The sequence below is a fragment of the Otolemur garnettii genome, unplaced genomic scaffold (assembly GCF_000181295.1).
Source record: "Otolemur garnettii isolate 467f Iridium unplaced genomic scaffold, OtoGar3 scaffold00165, whole genome shotgun sequence".
Lineage (NCBI taxonomy): Eukaryota > Metazoa > Chordata > Mammalia > Primates > Galagidae > Otolemur > Otolemur garnettii.
Window position 1 is genome coordinate 3,355,948 of NW_003852560.1, and position 9,119 is coordinate 3,365,066.

Consider the following 9,119-nt stretch of genomic DNA (forward strand, 5'->3'; position numbering starts at 1 on the left):
CTGCTATCTGAATTTCAGAATCTCTTGGCATGTCTGGAAAGTTCTCTTTCATAATTTCATGAAGAAGAGCCTCTGTGTTTTGTGAAGCAATTTCGTCACCTTCAGGGACTCCTATAAGATGAATATTAGTTTTCTTCGAATTATCTCAGAGCTCTCTGAGAGAATGACCCATTTTTGCTCTCCACTTCTCTTCATCCTTGAGCATTTGGGCACGTTCAAAAGCTTTGTCTTCAATGTCAGAGATCCTTTCTTCTGGCTGCTCCATTCTGTTACTGAGGGTTTCTACCATATTTTTTAGATCTTTGAGAGCTCCAACCTTTTGCCTCAGTGTGTCAAAGTTTTGGTCATTTTATCTTTGAAATCATTGAATTCTTGAGACAGCTTTTGAATAATTTGAAATTCTAATTCCCTCCTTTCCTCCATTCTCTTAATCTTATTTGCTATCCAGATTCTGAATGCTATTTCTGTCATCTCAGCCATCTGTTTATGGATGGGATCTTCAATTACATCTGCCCCATCCTTCCTTAGGGGAGTTGATCTACTCTGATTATTCAGGTTACCAGAGTTTTTCTGCTGATTCCACCCCATGCTGAATTTGCACCGTTTGAAGACTGTCCCAAAACCATTTAGCCAGTGGCTGCCACTGGAGAAGATTCCGGCTTCCTCTGGTTGCCTGGAGAGATAGGGCATATCTGTTCGGAAAAGCCTCCAAGGTGTGAGCCTTTTTGTTCTAGCTGTTGCAGCTGCTGCTCTTCACCTCGGGGTACCACCACTCGAATGTGGTTCCCTCTCAACTGACTGTCCTCTCACAGTTCTCGAGCAGCCAGGCCTGGGGTTCCAGGAACACGGGGGTAGATCAGTCCTTGGGGAGCCCTGCTCGGGTGCCCGGAGCAGCAGCATAGCGCCAGCAGCCACATGAGGAACCCACACCTCAAGCAGTTCTCCTGCTGCAGGGCTGGGACAGGGCACTTGGTCCTGCAGGGGTTGGGGGATGCTGCTCTTGGGCCTCCTCTTACTGTCTCTACAGGTGGCGGGGGAAGGTTGGACTGGGAATTCAAAATGACAGTGAAATGTTAGTTCAATTTTTCTGCCTGGTGAGAGGGTGTTCAGAGTCTCAGCAGGGTCCCTCTAGGGGAGTAGACCCCACTTTCCGTAGCTCTCACATGTGGGGTGAGACAATAAGTCCTTAGTTCACTACTCACCTGTAGGAAACTCATAGGAGCAGATGAAGAGAAAGAGAAAAACAGAACTTTCTTGGGGTAGGGGATGGACACCTTTCCTTTGGATGTATTATGTACCTGTAGATTGTTTTCTAGGAGTCGCAAGTTGCCTCAGCAGAGGTGTCCTGCAGATATCACTCTTCTCTCTTAGCTGAGCTCCTGGTGTTCAACTTTGTTGGGTATTTTCTAGACTTTATCCTTCTCTCTGGATGGGAGCTTCTGTCAGAGGCTGGTACCTGTCGGCCATCTTGCCCTTCCCACCATAAAATGCTATTGTAATGAAAGGTGAATTGGAATCAGAACAAAAGGCTACTTGAAATAGTAAGGAACAAACAAAGTTTGACAGAATTTGCCAATGAAACTGCTTATGAGTATTTTTTTAAATAAACAAATACAATTTGTTCAATAGGCATTGGGCTATTTATATTTTAAATTTATCTTGTCAATTTATTATAGAGTTTTTCAAAGAAAATTATCAAAATTATTCATTTTGATTTAGAAAAACTCTTAAATTGTCAAATTTATTGCCATATAGTTGTTCATAACATTTAGTTAGGAACATCTGTTAGTACCTCTAAGCAGGTACTTGTTTTATTCATGATATTGGTAATTTATTCTTTCTTTTTTTTATGTCTAGTCTTGCCAAATATTTAACAATAATTTCTTGAAAGATTTATAATAGTTCCTTCAAAGAACCAATTTCTGACTTTATTAATTTTCTTTAAATTTATTATAACCTTCTACTTGGGTTTTAATTTCCTTTTGTATCCTAACTTTTAAATATGGAAACTTACATAATGAATTTAAACATTTCCTTTATACTACTATAGGCATTTTAAGCTACAAATTTGCCTCTATTTTCTACATTAACTATATCCCACAAATTCAAATATTCTCAATTTCAAATATCCTTTATAAAATATTTCTAATTTTCTTTTTCCTTTTAAGAAGTTTTATTTTGATTAACAAGAAAAGGAGAAGGGACTAACATTAATAATAAACATAAGGACTTTGCAAAGTACTTATAATCACAGTCCATGGTCTCTAGTTCCTAACTAGCCTCTGCCTTCTGATTTTTATTTTTTAATAGGCTTGAGAAAAAGGAGCTTCATCAGTCCATCTCCTTACCTCCCTTCCAAATTAGATTTTTAATGAAGGCCTTGCTGTTTTTTTCTATAGCCATCCCTTTATCCATTACTATAGCCAAAAATAAAATGTAAAACATAAAACAAGTGGGCAATGATTGTCTTCTTTGTGAACTTTTAATCAGGATGGACTCAGTTGCCCTCAGCAGCTGATACCCCTTACTCTTTTTGGTACTCTCTCAGAGGAGCAACAGGAACCCTATGATAACTAAGCATAAAATTCTCATGCGATGGTAAACATAAAATCTACATATTCTCTTTTACAACCACAGAGAATAAAGCAGAAACAAATTAAACTATCAGAATTACAGAGAAAGTATACCATTTTAAAGAAATTAAGGCACTGAATTTTACATTTATAAATACACTGAATGAATAATAATTTCTTCTTAGTCTTAGAATAAGTTTACAAGCACTATCTCTCACAAAATCTCATTCTGTTCCTTTAGTCAATAATATCAATTCTTTAATTTTTGATCCTTAGAATTCTGCCATTAGGTGTCAACTAGGTAATTCAGTTTTAGCTAGGGTAAGTGAATTCACTAATACAGATTAAATCAATTTACCTAAGCCATATTGCTAGTAATATGAGCAAGTACTAGAGCCATGGGTAGAATACAGACCACCAGACATGACTCCAAGATTAGCAGCCTAACATACACTATACTCAAAGACCAATGCATCATGTAATCTCAAATAGCCATAGGACCATAGAGGTTTCAAAATCATTAATGCAATGAAAAATTTCCTTAAAGTGTAATCTGTGAACCACTTATACCAAGTCTTGTGCATGGATGGAAAACACATATGTTATATTTTTATTTTATTTATTTTATATTTTACTTTATCTTATTTTACTGACAGAGTCTCACTCTGTTGCCCAGACTAGAGTGCCCTGGTGTCATCAGCCTAGCTCACAGGAACCTTCAACTCCTGGGTTGACGCAAACCTCCTACCTCAGTTTCCTGAGTAGCTGGTACTATAGGTATCTGCCACAATGCCTGGATAATTTTTCTATTTTTAGTGGAGACAGGGTCTAGCTTTGCTCATGCTGGTTTCAAACTTCTGAGCTCAAGATGTCCTTCAGCCTCAGCCCTCCAGAGTGTTAGAATTACTGGCATGAGTGCACGGGCCATCACACTGAGGATACTCTTAAAATGCAGATTCTCTGACCTCATCTGAACTTCCAGATCAGGAAACAGTAAGTCCTCACTTAATGCTGTCAGTAGCATTACTTGGAAAAGAAAAATGATATATAATAGTTCTCGAATAACATCCTTCTGTCTTAACATTGGTAAGAAAATATTTGGTTATGGTCTGGCATGGTGGCTCAGCCCTGTACTCTTAGCACTTGGGAGGCTAAGGTAGGAGTTTGAGACCAGTCTGGGAAACATACTGAGACTCTGTCTCTACCAAACATAAGAAACACTAGCAGGGGGTGGTTTCATAGAGGGAGGGTAAACAGTGGGACCACACCTATGGAGCATATTGCAAGGGTACAAGTTCAAGTATAGAACATAAATGTCTTAACACAGTGATAAAGTAAATGAGGTGAAAGCTATGATAATTAGTTGGATGTAACCACTCCAATTTGTACAAAAAAATCAACACATGCAATCCCATTCAGGCATAAACCTATTCATGATCTATGTATATATGACTTAATAAAAATAATAATAATAAAAAAGAAACACTAGCTGTGGTGGTGTATGCCTGTATTCCTAGCTACTTGAGAGGCTGAGATGGGGATCACTGGAGCCCAGGAGCTGGAGGCAGCAATGAGCTATGATCCTGCCATGGCACTTGAGCATCATTTTATAAAAAATAAAAATTAAAGGTCTCTCTCTCACCTTCTCTCCTTCATGAGAGGGACCCACCTCCAACTCTCTTTGGAAGTCCTCTGAACTCTGTGTTCTTCCTGAATAAAATCTCTGTTATACTGAAAAAAAATTTTCTTTAAAAAGTGGTTTTGTTATGTGTTGTTTTGTTTAAAGTCATAGTTTCTAAGAACTTATTGATGACATGAACTCAAAACTTACTATATTTGGGGACATGGCTGAGGAGTATGAATTATTTACAAATGCCCAGATTTTTGCGGGCCTATACTGAGAGGCTTTCTAGGACTACTGAAAAGTTACCAGGCCGCCTCTACTTAAATTCTTCTCCCAAGGAGCTCTGTACTTCCCAATGTTGCGTAGTCCACTGTCAGCAGAAGCATAAAAGACCACTGGAAAGCTGAGCGAAATTCATCTTTTGATCACTTCTAACAAGTGACTCTTGTTAACTTCTTGGAACAGAACAGAAATTTTTTCTCCTATGGCATCTTAAGGAACTTGTATTTCCCAAATTTGATGAGCAGGCCATCTCTGTTTTTTTATTCAAATAATGAATTGTACCATTCTCCTTGTTGGAGAAATGGAAATACAGTAGACGCTAAGACCGACTTGTTCTGTGATTTGTTAACATTATGCCGTATTCTCCAAGCTGAGAAGCTGCTGCTTCTTTATCACCCATTTTTGATTACTGAACATGTCCAACATACAGAAACCGAACCAAAATTGAATGCTGGACACTGGTATCAGACTCTAACCTCAGGATTTCTTTAGGGTCACCAGTTCCATGTGTCTCCAGCCACTGGCTCCATCTCAGTTTCCTGTGCCAGGAGACGTGTTTCAGGACCTCCTTCCTCTGCTGTCCTGTCTCTTGTCCATGGCATGCTGGGCCCTCCCAGGCCCCCTTGTGTAGCCAGGCTGATTGGTTACACTCAGGGGTTTGGGGTTTTTCCTGCCACTCCTAGACTTGGATGTAACTGCCCACTACAGAGGGTGAACTTGGTACCCAGAAAGGGCTCCTCCAGGTGAGATGAGTCAGGCCCCCAGGCAGAGGGAGACTTGTTACGCCTTTGGATGAACTTTGACCGGTAGGAAACAGAAGGAAGAGATGTGGCAGGTTCTTTCCCCTGAGCTAATCCTTTTGCAGAATGTCTTGTGAAGTCCTAGCTGGCCACCCGGACACACCTATTCAAGCCTCTTTTCCTCTTCCTAGCTTGCGGGTGGAGTGGCAGCCAGGCAGGCCTGCATTCCATTCCTCAACCACACATTCTTTTACTCAGGGCCTGCTTTCCTGCCCTTGGTGTCCTGGCAGCCCCTCCACCCCAAGTCTACTCACTTCAGTCCTACCTGGAAGGAGCATCAGGAGAACCCCTACTAGGAGGACATCTGGTAGACCCCGCCTGGGGTAAACAGAAAACAGTTCCATTCTTGTTATGCCAAGTGTGAAATATAAATTATTTTTGTGTGTCTAGCATTTAGCCTGTGACTTAGCTTTTTTGACATTTTTATTTGCAGGCAGTCATTTCATGATTTAGATTCTTTAAATAAAACCATGAGAGCCTCTGCCAGTTTATCTCATTGGTTAAAATAAAAACCCCAAACTAAAACACAGAAAAAAACTACTTACATGATCTTCTTCTATGTGTATATAAATAAAGGAAGAATAAACTGATAACCAGCTGGTCATGAATTCTTATTAACTCACAGTGTCTTGCCAAGGGTTCTGTTTCATTCATCTTTATTTGGTGTAGGACAGAGGAGGATCATAGTTTGGTCATGATACTGAACGATTAAATAGATAGTTCCAATTTTTCTTTCTGGTAACAACAAATATGATCCCCTGAAGGTAACCTGTTCCTCTTATTCTTCACATTCTGTCTATGTACATCTAGATTTCTGAAGTTGTCTATGAAATAGCAGGAATACCTAATTTTAACCCATTTATGAGTATGAAGTTCGAAACCTCAGGTCATTCAAATTACAATGTGCAACAAGTTTCAGCTTTGGTGGCCTCTTAAAAACATTAACTAGAATTTCCATTAATATAGTTTTGCTCATGTTAGGAACACTGCATTTTATAATAATGACATTAGCCAGGTCTGTGAAAGGTAAAGTCTTTTTTCTAGAAAGAAAAATTCACAGGCTATTCAGCAACACTTAATGAAGGTGGAGTGTACATATATCAAGGTCATAGATTTCTTGGAAGAAAATATACCTAAAACTGGTGGCACCTGTGGCTCAAAGGAGTAGGGTGCTGGCCCCCTATGTCAGAGGTGGCGGGTTCAAACCCAGCCTTGGTCAAAAACTGCAAAAAAAGAAAAAGAAGAAGAAGAAAATATACCTAAAACCAATGGTGTATGAAGGGAGTTGGAATGTATCATGGGCTTGGTAGGGAACAGAGCTTAGGATAAGCCACTGTGGCATAGAAACTATTTTGAGCTGAAGGCAGTCGAGTTCCTGAAATTTCTTATCCACCTAAAAGCAGAGACTCCCTAAAAACTCAATCTTCACAAACCCATTCCTAAAAGCAACACTTAACCTCTTCTCAGAGACAGGAGACGCGCCACACCCATCCAGACTGTCACAAAACTGTCTTCCCATCTATTCTCCTCAGAACCCAAAGTCATCTTAACCAAAGTCATTTGATTTTTCATAAGTGCCCCTTCTCTCTGCTTTCTAAGAAATTCCATCCAGAGGCACCCCTCTGCGCCACCCTCTCCTCTGTTCAGATGGCATCTGGGTCCCAGGTTCATGCAGCCTCCTCGAGACATATTTTTTCTGAAAACTTTTGATTCATTATGTGAATAAAAATCTGTCTTATTTCTGGCTAATCCATCAGTTTAATTTTCTTTTCTTTTTTTTTGTTTTGAGACAGAGCCTCACCCTGGGTAGAGTGCTGTCACATCACAGCTCACAGCAACCTCCAACTCCTGCGCTCAAGGGATTCTCCTGCCTCTGCCTCCCAAGTAGCTGGGACAACAGGTGCCTGCCACAACACCCAGCTATTTTTTGGTTGCAGCCATCATTGTTGTTTGGTGGGCCTGGGATGGATTCGAACCCGCCAGCTCAGGTGTATGTGCCTGGCGCCTTAGCCACTTGAGCCACAGGTGCCGAGCCATCAGTTTAATTTTCATACTTCCAAATGCCAAACTTAATAGGGTAGAGGAAAAGTTTTTCCTCCCTGACGTGGGCCAGACAGGAAAATGAGATGCTTCTTTGCCATTAAAACACCACGGCACACTAATGTATAGGATGCTTTGATCTCCCATAACAGTGGTTCTCAACCTTCCCAATGCTGCGGCCTTTTAATACAGTTCCTGTGGGTTGCAACCCACAGGTTGAGAACCACTGCCCTAGAAGCTACCCTCACTCATGGTATCTAAAATCTTTAAGGAAAATATGAACCAAAATTATTTTAATCTTGATGAATATTATAACTGGAATTGGATCTCTTAACCATGATAAAATAACTGAATATTATAACTGGAGTTGGATCTCTTTAGCCATGATTAACTTAGAAACTGTTGTGAAAAAACAGTGAGACATTTTATAGAGCGCCATACAGCAATAAGGTTGATTGATACTGGAGCAAAATGTCAAGTTGAAGTTTTCCCTGTTGTCTTGCACTAAATTCGACACTAGATTTCTTTGTTCAGAATTAGCTACGTTCAATGGTGCATGTTGAATGTAAATGTCATTCATTTCATTTAATCACTAACAGAATTTCCCTTATCACAGAAGCAGAGTATCGGTGAACATAGAAACGTCATCAAAAACTTTTGTAACTATTCTATTTCATTTTTCTTAGGTTATAAAGAACTTGTTATTTTTCAAACCATTCTGGTTGTAATAGAAAAAAGATGAATAATAACAACAACTAAAAAACAAAACCTGACTTTTTTGAATCGCTCCAGCTCTCTCCCTACCTGGCACTATGAATTCAGCAAAGCCATTTTTAACATCTCTTCTCACTCTAACTTTTCAAGAGTTCTAGAATGTTCTCTAAATGAAGAGATCAATGTTACGGGCTTCTTGTTGTTTCTGTACTGACGTGTGACACTATAAGAAAAACTCTGAGATGTGGGAAAATGGAAATTTAAGGATTTATTTAGCTGCCTGTTTTATATTTACATTAGTTATACAATTAAAATATGATGCAATCTTAGATGATATGATACCAAATCTTGTCCTGTTAGAGATGTGTGCTGTTAATATTTATGGCTAATTAAAAAACCCAGGTGCCATCCATGAACTTGTATCATGATCAAGATGATTTTTATCTGGCTTCTGTCACAGGCAGAGATGTTATCAGTAAGGTGACACTGAGGTCATTCTCTACACAATAGACATTATGAAATAATTCGGGGAATGTCTAACTGTTCAAGCCTTTTTCACATCAAGTTTATGTGAACTCCATGCTCGGATAAAATTTTCAAAAATTCTTGACTTGGTTCCTGTAGCTCAGTGGTTATGGCACCAGCCATATACAACAGGGCTGGAGGATTCAAACCCGGACCAGGCTAAACAACAATAACAACTACAACAACAATAAAAAGAAAAAATAGCTGGGCATTGTGGTAGGTGCCTATAGTCTCAGCTATTTGGGAGGCTACGGCAAGAGAATCGCCTAAGCCCAATTGTTCAAGGTTGCTGTGAGCTGTGATGCCACAGATGATGGCACTCTACCAAGGGTGATATAGTGAGACTCTATCTCAAAAAAATTTTTTTTTAATTATTTTACAGTGCCCAGAGTGAATGAGGCACTCAAAGACCTTACAGCAGTGAGGGCCTTATTGGAAAATCCACCCAGAACATGGGAGCTGAAGAAAAACATGAAGATTTTCCCAATAAAGCAAGATCCTAAAGAAAATTCCAGTTTTCCTAGATATTTGCAATCAGGCATAAAATATTTTCATTATTTT